At 41.9% G+C, this 18045-nt stretch overlaps 1 protein-coding gene across 7 annotated transcripts in view; it reads left to right on the plus strand.

Annotated features, from left to right (window-relative positions):
- Nucleotides 1-18045, plus strand: part of PNPLA8 (patatin like phospholipase domain containing 8) — a 273297-nt gene that overhangs the window by 25203 nt on the left and 230049 nt on the right. For 2 of the 7 annotated variants that reach the window (XM_029615020.1, XM_029615019.1), the window contains exon 1: nucleotides 16471-16622. The exons of 1 other annotated variant lie outside the window; for it this stretch is intronic. The gene's annotated coding sequence lies outside the window, so the exon portion shown is untranslated. Of the gene's footprint in view, nucleotides 1-16467; nucleotides 16623-16679; nucleotides 16880-16903; nucleotides 16955-18045 lie in introns of those variants that run through there. 4 more of the 7 variants (XR_003858530.1, XM_029615015.1, XM_029615016.1 and 1 more) reach the window with 4 other exon arrangements.

Consider the following 18045-nt stretch of genomic DNA (forward strand, 5'->3'; position numbering starts at 1 on the left):
TTGTGCGTTGAGTGAAAAAAAACTTTCTCCGATTAGTTTTAAATGTGCCACATGCTAATTTTATGGAGTGCCCCCTAGTTCTTCTATTATCCGAAAGAGTAAATAACCGATTCACATTTAGCCATTCTAGACCTCTTATGATTTTAAACACCTCTATCATATCCCCCCTCAGTCATCTCTTCTCCAAGCTGAACAGTCCTAACCTCTTTAGTCTTTCCTCATAGGGGAGCTGTTCCATCCTCTTTATCATTTTGGTTACCCTTCTCTGTACCTTCTCATTGCAACTATATCTTTTTTGAGATGCGGCGACCAGAATTGTACACAGTATTCAAGGTGTGGTCTCACCATGGAGCAATACAGAGGCATTATGAGATTTTCCGTTTTATTCACCATTCTGTTTGCTTTTTTGACTGCTGCAGCACATTGAACCGACGATTTCAATGTGTTATCCACTATTATTTATTTTATTTATTTAAGTTCTTTTAATATTCCGATGCTCAAGACAAGGTCTTATCGTACCGGTTTACAATAAACAAGGGGGTTGTTTATTGTACCGTATTTGTATCGTACCGTATATTTTATTGTACTGTATATTTTATTGTACCGTATATTATATCGTACTGGTTTACAATAAACTATGACGCCTAGATCTCTTTCTTGGGTGGTAGCTCTTAATATGCAACCTAACATTGTGTAACTATAGCATGGGTTATTTTTCCCTATATGCATCACCTTGCACTTATCCACATTAAATTTCATCTGCCATTTGGATGCCCAATTTTCCAACCTCACAAGATCTTCCTGCAATTTATTGCAATCCACTTGTGATTTAATTACTCTGAATAATTTTGTATCAATTGCAAATTTGATTAACTCACTTATCGTATTCCTTTCCAGATCATTTATAAATATATTGAAAAGCAGGGGTCCCAGTACAGATCCCTGAGGCACTCCACTGCCCACTCCCCTCCACTGAGAAAACTGTCCATTTAATCCTACACTGTTTCCTGTCTTTTAGCCAGTTTGTAGTTCCCAAAAGGACATCACCACCTATCCCATGACTTTTTACTTTTCCTAGAAACCTCTCATGAGGAACTTTGTCAAATGCCTTCTGAAAATCCACATACACTACATCTACCGGTTCACCTTTATCTACATGTTTATTAACCCCTTCAAAAAAGTGAAGCAGATTTGTGAGGCAAGACTTGCCTTGGGTAAAGCCATGCTGACTTTGTTCCATAAAACCATGTCTTTCTATATGTTCTGTGAGGAAACTCACTCAAAGATGAAATTTGTGCAATGTTCTCTCAGCATAGCTTGATGGACTCTCTACCTAGGTAACATTAAGCTAGGTTGAGAGAACATTGCACAAATCTCATCTTTGAGTGAGTGTCCTCACTCCAAGTGTCATCAAATCTTCACAAGAGAGCACCGTTCTGTTCGTACATCTTACTTTGAATGTCAAAGTGGTCCCTAATCCCTACACTAATACCTAAACCTCACCTCGAGTTACTAGGTGGGCCTCCCATAGAGATATAAATACCTACCTAGTGTTGGGGCATTACTAGGTCTACCTTCAAGCTTAATAAAACCACTACAGTTCTTCTAATGGTGCCTTCTACTCAGAATACACACCTAATGCAAATAAGGACCAAATATTTTCTATAGCAGGCCCCAAGTTATGGAACTCCCTTCCAGTCATTATGCCAGTTAACAGAAAGAAAAAACAACAAACGTGAACTGAAAACATGACTCTAGAAAAGTTTACGATTTAACATAAAATACCAATATACTGAAAACTTCAACATGAGTACCAGAGATAATGGTAGTGAACTGAGCAATAAGTAATGAATGATGTAAAGTATATAGATAATAGAACAAGAATCTGCATTTGCTGTAATGCCAACTTTGAAAATGAATGAATATGAAGTCTATAAATCCGCTGTCATGTTGACCAAGAATATGTATGAATATGAACTAGAACATATATCTGCTGGGAGGTGGAGCTGAGGAGAAGGCAACTTTTACCTGCACGAGGTATCCTGTGGGTGGGGAGCGAATCCTGGCCCAGAACGGGGGCCTCTGAAAAATTACCTGGAAGTGACATCAGCGAGGGCGATCGGCACAGGGCCTATAAAATCAGCCTGATAGCAGCGCATCGAGCCGCCGGCGCTTCGCCCAAGCCGCGTGCGCCTAAGGGCCGCTCAGCTTTATTTGAAAAACTTTATCATAATTTGGAAATTAAATGTAACGCCTCCACCTCTGGTAAGTTATAATAATATTGTTATTTACCTATCTTTATGGTTTCCTCACTTCTAACCTTCCAGTATAAGAGGATCCAAGAGAATTAAGCCTTATATACTGAAACATATTTTGAAGCTCCTGTTTTCTTAACGAGACTGTATTAAAATGCCTCATAGTGTCAGGAAACGCAGGGCAAAAGAGAAGGCTAGCTCTGGAGTCTCTCTTACCCTAGAAGTATCCGGTCCTATGGATGCCCACATTGTTAGAGGAGGAACAGAATCGGGAGTGCAGTCGCTAAAGCAGGGAGCTTGGGATGGTGCCCACGCTCCGGTGCCTGACTTGGAAATCTCGCTTTCCCTGATAACATGAGAAGCGCCAGCTAATCCTGCTACACTAAGAAACCTGTAGGTGGAACTGGACTTACTGCAATCCGAAGTTGCTGGCAGTACGGACTAGGCAGGGAATCCTAGCCTGGGTGGAGGAAGTGAAGACATCGGGAAAATATATCCCGGTGAGTTGGCTAGCAGTCCAGCTAGGGGAGAACAGGGATGGACTATTGGACATAGCTCTTCAATCCCTGTGGCTACAAGTTTAAAATATACATTACAAAAGCCAGTAGAAATAACCTTGGAATCTTTATGGTCCGCAATTGAACGTTTGAGTAATTTGATAGCAAATAAAATTCTCCCTATAAATGAAGTGATAAAAGACTATGAAGTGAGAATGCAGGCAATGGAGAACACTGTTAAAAGTGTTCTCTTACAGAATACAGAAATGAAGTCATCTGTAAATATTAATAAGATATCTCAAGAGTCTTTGATAAAAGATAATGTAAAAATGTTGAATAAGTTAGAATCTATGTAAAATATGTTGAAGTCTAGGAATCTGAGATTTGCAAATTTTCCTAGACTTCCACATATATCTCCAAAAGAGATGTTTAGAAAATACTTGATAGAGATCTTAAGAGTGCCTGAAGAAAGTATCCCACCTGTGGAGAGAACTTCTATCTACCACAAAGGAAAAAAGATATAGAAGAGCCAGGAGAAGGCCCAAGAATTGAAAGTAATAATACCAGCTTTAAATGTAACAGAGATGTTGGAGATGTCAGATTCTAGTATAGCTGTAAAAAGTACTTTGTTACATTTGCTTTAGAGATAGACAGAGAATGGATATTCAAATTGTATTTTAAATATCCTTTATATAGTTTTCTCAACTTGCAGGTGAGAATATTTCCTGATGTGTCTAGAATGACACAAAAGAAGAGAAAACAATTTTTACTTTTGAGCTCACAGGCCCTACAAATTGGGGCTACTTTTCTATTGAAATTCCCTTGCAAATGCTAACTTAAATATAAAGGGTCGACCTACCTTTTTTTTTTACCATCACAATTAACTCAGTTTCTCCCTGATAAAGCTATATCACAGGGAGCTGAAGAGCTTAATGTCCAAGGTCAACCATGTCCCCATTAGGCTGTGATTATCTCTTACTAGGAAATATTCCTCCTCACAGCATATAGGCTATGTTCTTTCTTCAATAAGTTTAGTCAAAGTTAAACTATTTTGTGTGATGGATCTTCTTTTGAAATATAGAGGATCTTTATGAAGTACTGTAAATGTTAAAAGAGTTTGATTTTAATGATGGTATAAAAAAAATTTGTTTTTTTCTTGTTTACCAAAGCTTCAATGTTCTAATGTCAAGAATAATATCTTATACAAACAAGCACCAAAAAATATTTTTGGGGGAGTTCTACTGTATTGGTCAATTCACACTCAATCTCCCCTAATAATATCTTGGCATAATAAAATAAAAATAATAAAATAATAAAATTAAAATAAAATTAAAAGAGAACATATATCTGCTATGATGTTGACCTAGATTATGAATGCTAGCACAGAATGTGATTGTTGACCAAGAATATGAACGCTGATTTTGTAAACTGTTGTGATCTTATTCTGGAATGACGGTATATAAACCGTCTAAATAAATAAATAAATAAATGCATACATACTTGGGAAAGTATGTAGTTAATTCTTACCAGCATTAAGGAGTCCCACTTAAGAAAAGACTCAAGCTTCATAGTTTTTCCCCATATTAGAAATAAAGTATGGCTAGAGCAAAGGCTTTATAATAGTTTTAGTTCATTCATTGGAGAAAGGGCTGGCACAACACCCTCATAACAGGTTGAAACTGTCTTACGTTGTATTTCTCTTTTGAGCTATTTTAGTTAAAGTTAAATATGTACTGTATTAATTAGGGCACTGCAGGTAGAACTGAAGTGGTGTATTACCGTTAATTAAGTTAAATTGTATATTAAAATTGTGACATTACACTACTGAAATTAGAGGTTAAATCTAGAAGGTGCACTGGTAATAACTGATTTGTAGACTTGCAATTCTACAATGGCCAAGGCTGAAGCTGGGAGGGTTGAAGCTTATCATTTTATAGTGTTATTAAATGAGGTTAATTGGTGCAAAGGCCAGGGTTAAGCCTTAAAGCTGAGACTCTGTGTTTAACTTGTCTCAAAGATTACCTTTTAAAATTTGTGTGTAAAACCTGTCAAATCAGATTGGGGCAGATTTTCAAATACCTACGCGCGTAGGGGGGTTACGCACGCCGGGCCAATTTTCAAAAGGCCCGGTGGTGCGCGTAAAGCACCGGGCCACACGTATGTCCCGGGGCTTTTCTGAATGGGCGGACGGGGGGCGGAGCAGATGGTCCGGGAGGCGTGGCTGAGGACTCCGGCACAGGGGGATCACGTGCCAGCAGTTGGCCAGCGCGCGCATGTTATAAAATCAGGCGTACATTTGTGCGCACAAATGTACGCCGCGCGCGTACCTTTTAAAATCTGCCCCATTGTGCCTGCCTAGAATGAAATAGCAGGGCTAGCTCCAAGTCCTAAAACTGAGGCCTTATTGGTAACTTACCTGAATCATTACCTTGAGTCTAAACATTTAAGCCCTGCAGGAGGTGATTATGCTTGCCCAGTGTGAAGTACAAGGGCCAGTGCAAAGCCTGGGAGGTGATTCATAGGTATGGATCCGATTACCACAGTCTGGACAAGAAGTAGATAATTGGAAGCCCCACATTTAACTGTCAATAATGAGTTATGCTCCTTTTGTCACAACTGTTTTGTTAAAGCTATTTACCGTAATAAAAGAAAGATATGCTGAATTTGTGCATTAGTGAGTTGCTGTTGGAAATAGCATGTTGTCTCCCTCTCTCTCTCTGTGGAAGTATTCCTCGGTATTGGGAGTGGAAAGATAAGTGTCTCATGAACATAAGAACATAAGACATTGCCATGCTGGGTCAGACCAAGAGTCCATCAAGCACAGCATCCTGTTTCCAACAGAGGCCAAACCAGGCCACAAGAACCTGGCAATTACCCAAACACTCAGGTCGATACAGTTATGCCGTGTTAGAAAGAGTGCGGCAGTGCCAGGCGCACCCTCGTTCCCCGCACGCACAGTTCTCTTCACCTACCGCTCGATACTCTCTTCAAATTGCATGCAAATGCATGCCGCGTCTGCGAAGCGTTAGGCGAAGGTTAGGCCCGCGCAACCCATTTTACTGTATAGAGCGCCTATACAGTATCCTGGGTGCGCGGACCTAACGCTTCACGGCCACGCTGGTATCTGTCATTTCAAATGACATTTGAAATGACAGGTACCAGGAAGTGGACAGTTATGTTCTCCGATGCTCGGCAAACTTTCCCCCAGCCCCCGCTCACCTGCCCTGGCCGCATCCGGTCTCCGGTGCAGCCCCAGTCCTGTCCCCTCCTCCCGAAGCAAAAAAAAAAAAAACCCGAAAAAGTAGCAAGAGAGCGAGGGGAGAGACGGGCAATCCTAGGCTCGGGCCTGCTAGTCCCTTCTCCTCTCCTCCCGAAGCAGGGCACGAAAAGCAGCCTTGCTCCGGGAGGAGGGGGGGGGGCAGTTTAAAGCGACGAAGCAACTTACTTTTGCAGCCCCCCCCTTCCGGACATCGGCGACGACTGCGGCTCCAGCCTCCAGCTGTCAGACAGACACATCGCACGTGGGAAAGCGGCCCCTATGCATGCAATTGGCTGCTCAAGACGTGACGTCACGACGTTTGGCGTCACGGCATGTGACGTCACGTCTTGAGCAGCCAATTGCATGCATAGGGGCCGCTTTCCCACGTGCGATGCGTCTGTCTGACAGCTGGAGGCTGGAGGCAGGAGCCGCGGTCGTCGTCGCTGATGTCCGGAGGGGGGGGCTGCAAAAGTAAGTCGCTTCGTCGCTTTAAACTGCCCCTCCCTCCTCCCGGAGCAAGGCTGCTTTTCGCGCCCTGCTTCGGGAGGAGAGAACAAGGGACTGGCAGGCCCGAGCGTAGGATTGCCCGTCTCTCCCCTCGCTCTCTTGCTACTTTTTTTTCGGGGTTTTTTTTTTTTTTTTGCTTCGGGAGGAAGGGACAGGACTGGGGCTGCACCGGAGACCGGACGCGGCCAGGGCAGGTGAGCGGGGGCTGGGGGAAAGTTTACCGTCTACCCTTACCCCTGCCTCTAACGCTGGGGTAAGGGTAAGCAGTAAGTTAGCAGGGTAAACGCGCGGCAAAACGGCAGGGTAAAAAAGCGATAGTCGGGGCGCGCGTTACTGTATGGGATGGAATAGCTAAAATTCGCTCGTTTACATTTAATATACATGCCGCGGGCGGAAGGGGTCACCCGGGGATTTTAAGAGGCGGTAGGGATGAGTTAAAGGGGATAGTGTATCGCGGGAAGGGCTAACGCGGCCGGAAAGTGAGTAGAAGGCGAGTTAGGAGCAGGGTAACCGCGGTTGCACTTTACTGTATCGATCTGACTAAGAAGATCCCATGCTACTGATGCAATTAATAGCAGTGGCTATTCCCTAACAGGCCGAGTGGAGAGCACTGATAACCCGCGTTTGGACCCGCGTTTTAGACGCGCCAGCTTTACCCCTTATTCAGTAAGAGGTAATAGCTTGTCGAAAATGTGCGTCCAACCCCCCTGAAACTAATAGCGCCCGCAACATGCAAATGCATGTTAATTGCCCTATCAGTTATTCCTGTGCGATTCTGCAAGCAAAATGTGCAGCCAAGCCTCACATTTTACTTTCAGAAATCAGCGCCTACCCAAAGGTAGGCGTTAATTTCTGCCTGCACCGGGAAAGTGCACAGAAAAGCAGCAAAAACTGCTTTTCTGTACACCCTCCGATTTAATATCATGGCAATATTAAGTCAGAGGTCCCAAAAGTTAAAAATAATTTAAAATAATTAAAAAAAAAAAAGTAAAATCGGCCAGCGGCTCAAGGGTTGAAAACCGGATGCTCAATCTTGTCGTCACTCCTGTCAAAAAAAGAGGCGTAGGGACGTGCTAGTGTCCCTAGCGCCTGTTTTTACCACGGGCCCTCATTTGCATGCAGGCCGTTACTAAATTGCGTGCACAGGAGAGTGGCCTGTGTGTGTGCCAGGACAGCAAGGGCTCGCCTGCTCTCCCGCAACTTTTAATGTATCGGCCCGTAAGTAAACTTGATTAATAGCAGTTAATGGATTTCCCCTCCAAGAACTTATCCAAACCTTTTTTGAACCCAGCTACACTAACTGCACTAACCACGTCCACTGGCAACAAATTCCAGAGCTTTATTGTGCATTGAGTGAAAAAGAATTTTCTCCTGTAAGGCGACACCTTGTTACCTATGGTGATAAATGAAGTTGCCACTGCTGACTCCCGATCTTTCCAGGCCGTACTCTCGCCTCTCTTAACTCCTCAGCCACATTCCTGCTAGCTTCCCCTTAATTTCAGCAATCAAGGGCTTAAAAGCGAGTAAATCTGTCGTGAAGTCAGCTCTCGTCTTTTAATTCCTCGGATGGGATCCCAGGCCTCTGACCCTGTGGGCCTTTCCACGCTCCCCTGCCTCTCCCTCCCCTCCCCTGGGTCTCTGACCCTGCGGGCCTTTCCACACGCTCCTGCCTCTCCGGGTCTCTGACCCTGCGGGCCTTTCCACCCACTCCTGCCTCTCCCTCCCCTCCCCGGGTCTCTGACCCTGCAGGCTTTCCACACGCTCCTGCCTCTCCCTCCTATTTGTGGGTGTATTCCCTCCCCAAAAAGTACCTGAGGTCCAGATGCACTCCATATCTTCCAAAACCATTCAGTGTCCTGTGTCCCAGGCATGACATCTGGAGACCTGTGTATGTGTGTGTGTGTGTGTGTGTGGGGGGGGGGGGGGTGTTCTCCAGATGTCAAGTCTCTCCTTCCTCCTGCTCTTCTCTTCAAACTGCTTCAGTGAACCTCTCTGGAAGAAAGATCTTAGGCTGGGAAAAATCATATTTTTCATTTTCCAGCCTTAGGGTGAGAAAGGGTGGCTTAACACTTCCTTCCCAAACAAAAAACATAAAAATCATTCTCAAAACTCCAAATCTCTCATATTCCAAAAGACTTAGGCAGTGAGGCCTAGGTCTGAAGACAAAACAGAAACAGCTCCTACTTCTTAAAAAGCTAACCCAAAATTTCACCCTTCTCCTGTTTCCCCACCCTTATGCAACCAGGAGCTCACCACTCCAATAAGACTCAGAGGAGGTGCTGTTCAGAATGGTATACTCTCATTCTTGACTTTCTAACCCCAGGATCAGACTATGGTCATCTAGTGGAGATCTAGCGGGTCTATACACTGGGAAAGAGAGTATGGAGTTTATATTTTTCCTTTTCCCCAGTGAGAGTGAAGATATCAGTATGGGAATTAGGTATATGATTTGTATCCTCCCCAGAGTGGTATAAACCCAGCCTTTCAAACCCTTCTGTCTGAGTATTTTTATGCCATGGAGCCTAATTAGAAGGAACTGTAGAAACTAGGAATGCCTTTACTTAAGAGGCACTTCCCCCTCTTAAAGACACAGGACCAGCAGAGTATTTAACTTCTGGACCTGACCCTTGGGACTACTCTCAGAGATCTGGTTACATCATCTCCAAGGCCTGGCCTATCTATTCCAATGCCATTATTTGTAAGATGGCCCAGTATCTTTCCCCTACTGATGCCTTGCAACAGTGAATACCTTCTTCAAAATGTTAATCTGTTTTTGATTCTAAAATGCCTCAACATTTTGGATGTTTGCAAGACACCGGGCTGGATAGCCACTGTTAAAAAGTCTCTCTGACAGATTGTGAGAGTGACATTTAAATTCTTCAGTGGTAGTGCATAATCTCCGAATTCTAAAAAATTGGCTAGTCGGTAAATTTTCTTTGAGATGTCTAGGATGAGCACTAGTAAAGTGCAGTAACATGTTGCTGCTTACAGACTTCCTATGTAAAGAGGTGGTGAAACCATTTATTCTTTTGGTTACAAGAATGTCCAAAAAAATAATCTGATCAGTTTGAAAATTAGCTGTGAATTTCAAATGGATATTACGTGAATTCAACCATCCAAAAAAAGCGTCAAAATCATCTTTAGTACCCTGCCATAGAATAAATATATCATCTATATACCGATGATAGGACTTGATATATGATGAGAAAGGGTTTGTACATTCAATCCAGGTCTTCTCAAAATGGCCCATATATAGATTTACTGATAATATATGCTGGCTCAAAAAACCTCAAATATATAACTACTAAACAAAAACAGAACGTTGCAACTTGAGGTACTGCAAGATTTGCCAGATCGGGTGCCATGGTGGCCCCCATCGCGGTACCACGTATTTGTTGAAAAAAACTCTGTTCAAAAGCAAAATAATTCTTTTGCAATGCTATAGTTAATAGAGAGCGTAAAAAATCAGATGGTATGCGGTGAGGTTGGGGACATGATTCGAAGTATTCTGAAGAGATATCGATGGCTTCATCCTGAGGTATTTATAAATTACTCAAGATAGCTGAAAATCAGAAACTGTCAAAATACAAAAAAATCCAGCTAAGTGTAGAACTCAATGGAGGCTTACTTACATTGCAACCGTCATACGTAGCCTCAGTAGAATAATGGCTTATATTGTCAAGCCCTTGCAACTCTGGGCTTGAATAATCATAGGTTGCTGTAAGTATTAAGATGCAAACAGTGTGTGGGTACTACTAATGTTTGCTCTCATCGCTTTCCACCAGTGTGGTAAATGATATCTTACGTCCTGAAGTGCTCGCTCCAACACAGCAGTGTTTCGGAGTGTTAGACTCCTTCCTCAGGGAACTTCAGGGAGGTAGTTTACTGGTGCAATTCTGTGTGGAAATACAATATAAGAGTTCTGAAAAATGCCAAAAGGCTATTAATATAACAAATGGCTGAGATTTGGAAGCAAACCACAAACTTACTGTGAGATGATGATTATGGTCAGTCAAGTAGCGGTGAAAAACACTGGCTAAGATCGCTTTACACATGCATACCTCATCCTGAGGTATGCATGTGTAAAGCGACTCCACGTCTAGAGTGACTAAAGATATGTGTGCGGTGTCACAGCGGATATTTTCAAGTAATGAAATCATTTGTTGAGAGTCATTTATATAGGAAGGTAACTTAGATACAAAAGGTGCCAGAAAAAAATCAACAAATTGGGAAAGCAGCTCAAGGACCGAGTCCCTGCCAGAAACAATGGGTCTGCCAGGTGGATTAGCAATATCTTTATGAATTTTAGGCAGAATGTAAAAAAGAGGTACTTTAGGATACTGACGCATCAAAAAAGAAGCTTCCTTGTTGGTAAGAAAACCTGCCTGAGTGCCCGAAATGACAATTTGTTCAATTTCACTCAAAATGTCGGCAGTGGGGTCTTGTGTAAGGGGAAGGTAGAAATGGGTATCTTGTAGTTGGCGTTCAACTTCATTAGTATATTGAGAGCGGTCCATAACCACAATTTTACCCCCCTTATCAGATGGTTTAATAATCAGGTCACGGTTTTCACGCAATTCTTTGATCGCTTTAAACTCTTCTTTAGTCATATTAGAGAAATTATGATTTATAGTAAAAATACTCCAAAGTTGACATAGCACTACCTGATGGAAAGTGCTAATTACTGGGTCTGGAGCGCCCGGAGGAAGCCAGGTGGATTTATTTTTGAGAATGGAGGTATCCATAGTGGGAGGAAAATCTTTAAAGAAATGTTTCAAATGTAATTTTCGAACAAATTTAAATACGGCTACCTCTAAATCAAAAAGGTCAGCTTTAGGTATTGGAATGAAAGAAAGATCTTTTTCAAGTATTTGCAGATGAGACTGAGTCAACGTGAACCTGGATAAATTCAATATCAGAGATCACAATTGATCTGTGAGCGAGTTTATCGTGTGTTGTATGGGCGATCAGACCATGGTTTGCTGCCCGCTCTGGATGTGTATGGACGTTGGCCGCTCCGGCCTCGAGATTCTAAAAAACAATTTTCTGAAGAGGTATCATGTGCAGAGGAGGTGGATACCGGTCTATTAATTAATTTATCACCCGAGGAATCATCACTATTGGAATCAAAAGTGACTTTACGATTATATAATTTAATCTTGTCTTCACACATCCACGGATACACGAAGCCTTTCGTATAATCCTTCTCATCTCGAGTAAATTTCTCCAATTTCATCTGTTTGAGATTTGTGCGAAACTTGTCTATAGATTCATTTAGTTTGTCCCTGCTCTTTTTGTTTTCATTGAATTTTTTAGGGCCATAATAAGCCCCACTTTCACTCTTGTGGCAACAGTTCAGCTAATCAGAGGTAGCAGCAGTCTGCTCATTTTTTCCCTAGGTAAACTTTCTTGCATCCTTTCTGGAGACCTGGGATGGTCTCATGGATCCCAGGTTGGAAACCACTGCACTAGGCTATTCCTCCATTCATAAACCTGTATCATATTCCCTCTCCATCATTGCTTCTTCAAGCTGAAGAGACCTATCTTCTTTAGCTCCACTGCCCACTGACATAATGACTAGCTTTTTAGAGCTACAATGAGGAACATGCGGTGAGCACAACTGGACAAGCCACTAGAGAGGATTGACTCTCAAGCTGATCTGCAATATTTCCCCTCACATGCCCAAGCATCAGATGCCATTGGGACTAAGATGCCTCCACTACACCTCACACTGACCCTATCAGAGGAAGACAGTTGAATGGCTCTTTAAAGATCTGCACCAAAGGTGGGTGCAGTGCTAAAGGGCCGTGCACCATTTTGTGTCCCTTAGTGCACCCCTGTAGGACCCTACTGCTTAAAATTCCCCTGAATAATCCAAAGGACCAGCACCACCACCAACTGCGAAACCAACAGCATTAGCAAACCACTACTCCTGCCACAAATCTGACCAAAAGGTAAGATTTTACATCTCACACCCTACATACAGCAGTCAGTACAAGAACTCACACGGACCAATCCTCACCCAACCTTACTCCAGAGCAATGCTGGAAATGGTACAATCCCAACCAGCCAGGGTGCTGGCTGGGTGGGATGGAAAGGATTGGTCTAAGAGAGGAGCTGAGGAGGAGACAAAGGTATTATTTTGAACTGCAAGGGGGGGGGGGGGGGACAATTATCGGCCCCATACCACATTTAGGCAATGTTTCTAGGGGCTTGGGTGGGGAGGGGGCTCTAGCTGGCTGGCCTCAGTTTTGTGACATTAGGGTAGGGGTTAGGGAATCGGACTGCCAGGTCCGTGAGGCTGTTTTTTTAAACCAGAAGATCGCCACTTAACCGATTATACTCTTTTAAATATAGCCAATTAAGCTTAAAGTTATCCAGGCAGGCATCTCTGGCTAACTTTAAACCCAAATGGGGATATTCAAAGATAGCTGCTTATGTTTAAAGTTATCTAGGTAAAGATAGCCAGATAAGTTATCAAGGATATTCAGCGAGATAAATGTCTCTCTGAATATCCCCAAATAAAATGATCTGTTTTTTGTCTTTTGAAATATTGTCATCACAATCTTTTTTTAAATATTGAGTTATCTTCCTCTCGGGCCGATTCAGTAAAATGCACGGGAGAGCTGATGCTCCGAGGTGAGCGCCCACTTTCCTGGACACTCAATTTTGTATTCAAATGAGGGCCCGCGGTAATAAGGAGACGCTAGCGTGTCCTTAGCGCCTCCTTATTGGCAGACGCGGCGGCTGTCAGCGGGTTTGACAGCCAACGCTTAATTTTACCAACGTCGGTTGTCGAACCCGCTGACAGCCACGGGTTCAGAAAATGGACGCCGGCAAAATTGAGCGTCCATCTTCCAACCCGCGAGCTGATTTTTTTTATTTTTTACGATTTTTACAATTTTTTATTTTTGGGGCTTCTGATTAAGTCGGAGGGTGTACAGAAAAGCATTTTTTCTGCTTTTCTGTACACCTGCCTTTGGGCAGGCGTTAATTTCTGAGAGTAAAATGTGTGGCTTGGCTGCACATTTTAATTTCTGTATGGTGTGGGAATAACTAATAGGCTCATCAAAATGCATTTGCATGTTGCAGGCGCTGTTAGTTTTTGGGGGGTTGGACACGCGTTTTCCTCATGCTATTACCCCTTACTGTATAAGGGGTAATAATAGCGAGTCGAAAATGCACGTCAGCCTGAGCGCACCGTACTGAATCAGCCTGACTTATCAGTTCTATCTCAAAATTTAAAAAGTCCCTGGGGAATACCAAATACATGTGTGGAACAGACCCTTAGTGATCTTAGAAATTAAAGTTAAAGGCTTCTCCACTGGAAGGCCCAGAAGAGTTTTCTTCCCTTCTACCATAACAGCCCATAAACCTGTGCATGGTCTGATATGGCATACCAAAGGTACATCCCTATTAACTATTTGAAAATGAAGAGGGTGTATATGGCAAAGTGTGTATAAACTTGTAACATGAATAAGTGACCACAACCTAGTCGCCTAGATAGGTGGCTGGAGCCTTCTCAAGCAGAGGCAGCTCAATGCATAGAAATGATCAGATGTTTGTGTATTTAAAGGTAATTGCTTCGCTTACTGTTGATTTTAAATATATTAATGCTTGGATAACTTTCCAATTCATAAACACACAGTTTTAAAGCAGTGGTGTTAACTGCACCAATATTCAAAATACCAACTTGTCTTTTTATTGGCTCCATATTGCTTCCTGTGTGGATCTCATTCTTAAGTCTCGGTTCTTTTTTGGTTTTTTTTCATATATAATTCATTTCTTTCTACACACTTGAGAACAGGAAGTTTTTTATTATGACCATTTAAAAATCTCTTCCAATTTCACTCTTCAGCTGTTTGTGGTCCCCCTGGGAGGTAGAATGATCTTCTCCTTTAGTTTTTTTTTTTTTTTTTTAAGGCTGGGTACAGAACCACAGGTTTTGCATTAGACAGAAGAAACCTTTTTTGGGACTTCAGTGCTGTCTTCTTTACTAGTCAGTGGATATAAAAGATTTTGTATGTTGGGCATATTGTAGAGTTTTGATGTTTTCTTTGTATTTTGCCTGATTAGCAATCTGTGTCACTTCCAGATCCAGTTGGAATAATTTAGTAATATCAACCAGGAATAACATTCCATAACAAGAAAACAGCATACTATTTTAGCTTAACTATTTGCAGGCAAGCTGTTTACAAAGATTTATGCAATCTGCAGCAGGAACTCTTCCCAAAAAGCAAGAGAAGAGGAGTCGGTCACAGGATGCAATAACTCCACTCCATGCACCTCAGAGACATACAGCCCCAAGTGTATCCCCATGCCATAGTCCAATGTGAAAACTAGTGGGCAGAAACATCTCTAGATTTATTCAACTCTTTGTGGTAGGCTGAAGAAAATAGCAGGGGGAAATGCTCTGGTAGGCCGCATGGGCTTCAATTCAGCCCCTGCTCCTGTTAATCTGTCCAGTTTGTTTCACTCCCTTGGCAGTGACAGCATCTTTTGAAGCACTTGGGGCTAGAGCAGACATCGGTGGGGACAGAGCCACTCAGAGGGGTACACTGTAAAGAACCCTAAAATACTGTCATTTACAATCTGTTTGACCTTTATTTCTACATGTCCAAATGGCCTAATCGTGTTCACACTACTTTATTCAACTAAAATTAAGGGCTATATTTCTTGTTTTGATTTTTATTTCAAACATCTGAAGAAATATTATTATGTAATATATTATGTAATATCTCTATTACATTAATAGACTGAAATGTTAATATTGCTCTGTGCAATCTCTCCCCTTTTCCAGCTCCAAGTTGATTTCCCTGATTTATTGTAACTTTCTCAATTCCTATATCTGATTCACGATATTTAAAGTTCAAGGTTCTTTTTGAGAACATTGTTTTACGTTATGTTATGTTTTACACACTTTGTTAATTGTAAACCGGGTTGATGTGATGCCTGTCATGAAACTCGGTATAACAAAAACAATAAATAAATAAAAAATAAAAATAAATAAATAATAGTGCTAAAACTTTTGGAAAGCTCTGCTTATTTAAATAACTTTGACCATTAAGAAGCTAAGGGAACTGCAGATGGGTTTTTTTGAGGGGTGAGCTATGATTATCTTGTAGTGTGGGGGGATGTGTTGAGATTTTAATTTGGCTCTGTATTTATGCAGTTACATTTGCTATTTGCAGTTTTTTTGTTAACTTTTTTGGAACTAATATGGGATTAGGAAGAATATCAAGTTTGTTTGACAATAAATAAAGAACATTATTTTGCCCCATAAAGCCATAAACTACTGAACAGTGGAATGAGATTTTTAAACGGCTACAATAAAGCATCTTTTATTCCAAAGTGTATAGAAAGAAATCAATTATAAAAATAAAAAAACAGGAGACTTAAAAAAAAGAGATCCACAGCGAAAGCAATATCGAATAGAAATGCGAGTTGATATTTTGAAAGATCCTTCCAATTAGTACTGATGTTTAGTCCAAACTTTAAATGCAAAAAAACAGGAGAGCATTTCTATGCAATGAGCAGCGCTTTTGGACTATAACGCCGGCCAATAATGGACCTCCTGACCCACCTACCTAGGCGGCTTGGTTGAGGTCACCACCTCGCGAACTACAAAGTTATATAAGCACACATTCCCGCTGGTATACACGGCCCTCCTTTTTCTTTTTAACACATACTAGTTTAAAGTCTCCGCCTGTATACACCGTACGTTTTTTAATACATACTGGGGAACCGTGTCCGCCTGTATGCACCTTATATGTTTTTTAAATACATACTGGGGAAAGGTCTACCCCTAGTATATACCGCCCTCGTTTCATAGCATTTACTGGTGAAGTCTCCCCTAGCATAAACCACCCTCATTTAACACATACTGATGAAAAGTCTTTTGGCCCCACTGATGACAAAAATGGAAGCATTTTGTATCTTCCGCCTTGCTCCGGCAGTACTAGGACCACTTCCCAGAGTTTAGCCACCGTTGTAAACCCTAAACAGCGTCGCTGAGCAACGTCGACGGGAGGCGAACTCTTACGTCATTTCCTGCATCCGGGGCTTCTGTTGGTAGCTGTGGGAGGACGTGAACTGCGCTCTATTGTAAGTGCCTGTAGTGGTCTTGTAATAGAGGAAGGTTCTTGGAGGGATTTTCTTTTAATAATAAATGTGTACATACATTTTTTTAATATAACTGTGGCGTTATCGCGGGAGACTCTAACTTTGCGTTAATAGGTAACATGTTGGTCTTTCATTCCACCATTGGTTGTGTTTATAAGCTGAACCCTCGGATGTCCTGAGGGGGGATAGGCTGAAGTTGATGACGTCACAGTATTAAGCCAGAGTTACCTCTTAAACAGGTAGGCGCTGGAGAGCTCATGGAAGGATTTGGTGAAGAAATTCTTTCCATGGATGTGAGAGCGGCTGGAGGGGCGGTGGGTTAATGTTTCTTGCCAAGCAAGGGCTGTGCTGGCAGCACTTTCTCACTACTTGGCCTGAGTTGCGGTGTTTTGGTGTTCTGCCACACCCACCTCTATAGAGCCATAGGGGTATAGGTATCGGCAATTCTGTTCTACGTTGCTCCGAATGTCTCTGGCCATGATATAAAGGAGCGGGTCTGATGGGATGCTGCAACTCAGATTGAGTGGTGTTCATGAGAAAATATCACTGGGATAGCAGCGACAATCCTTTCAGCATAGTACTTATTTATTAGCATGTCTGAATAGCTTTACAGATAGAAACTATCGCCCAAAGCTGTCAACGCTGTCTAATAGGAAATCGGGTTGAAAGTGTTACTTTTTTTTTTTTTTTTTCATGTGTTCTTTATAGAAGGTGTGGGGAAAACACCCTTGTCTTGGCCAATTTCCATCTGTGTCTTTTCTGACGTACATCTGTAATTTGTAAAGTTACACGCTTATAGATGAATTTTCAAAGGAGCTATGCATGTATAGGTAACATACTATCAGCAATTTTCAAAAGCCATGCCTGGCTAAAGTGCACGTAATACAGATAAAACCTATTAATTCAATGACATATATTGTAGGAATTTTCAAAAGCCCAAGAAAGTGCATTTACACATGTAAAACCCAGTTTTAAGCAAGTAAATGCTTTTGAAAATCAGACCAATTGGATGAAAAGAGAAATGGATGGAAATTGTTTTTGAAATAAAGTGTTCATCAACACAATGTTAAAAAATTCCCAATCTAAGACTGAACCAGAATACTGGTTTCATGAAACCTTATGGTAGCTACCTCCCAAGAGTACCATTCATGAATGTATATAGTATTCAAGAATTGCAGTTGCAGGCGCTCTCACCCTACCAGAGATGATCATTATCAGATGAAGATACGTGGGGAAGTTCTTTCCAGAGTATTACTGCCAGAGTTTTGCACTGAGTGTGAATTAGTATATGCTCACAGTCCCTGCGACAACCCCATCCGCTTTTAATTTTTGAGAAGTGCTCATTGTGAAATTTCTGGCAGTAATACTCTGGTACGAAGTTATCACACTTCTGCCAGTTGAAGTT

The sequence above is a fragment of the Rhinatrema bivittatum genome, chromosome 9 (genome assembly GCF_901001135.1).
Source record: "Rhinatrema bivittatum chromosome 9, aRhiBiv1.1, whole genome shotgun sequence".
Taxonomy (NCBI): domain Eukaryota; kingdom Metazoa; phylum Chordata; class Amphibia; order Gymnophiona; family Rhinatrematidae; genus Rhinatrema; species Rhinatrema bivittatum.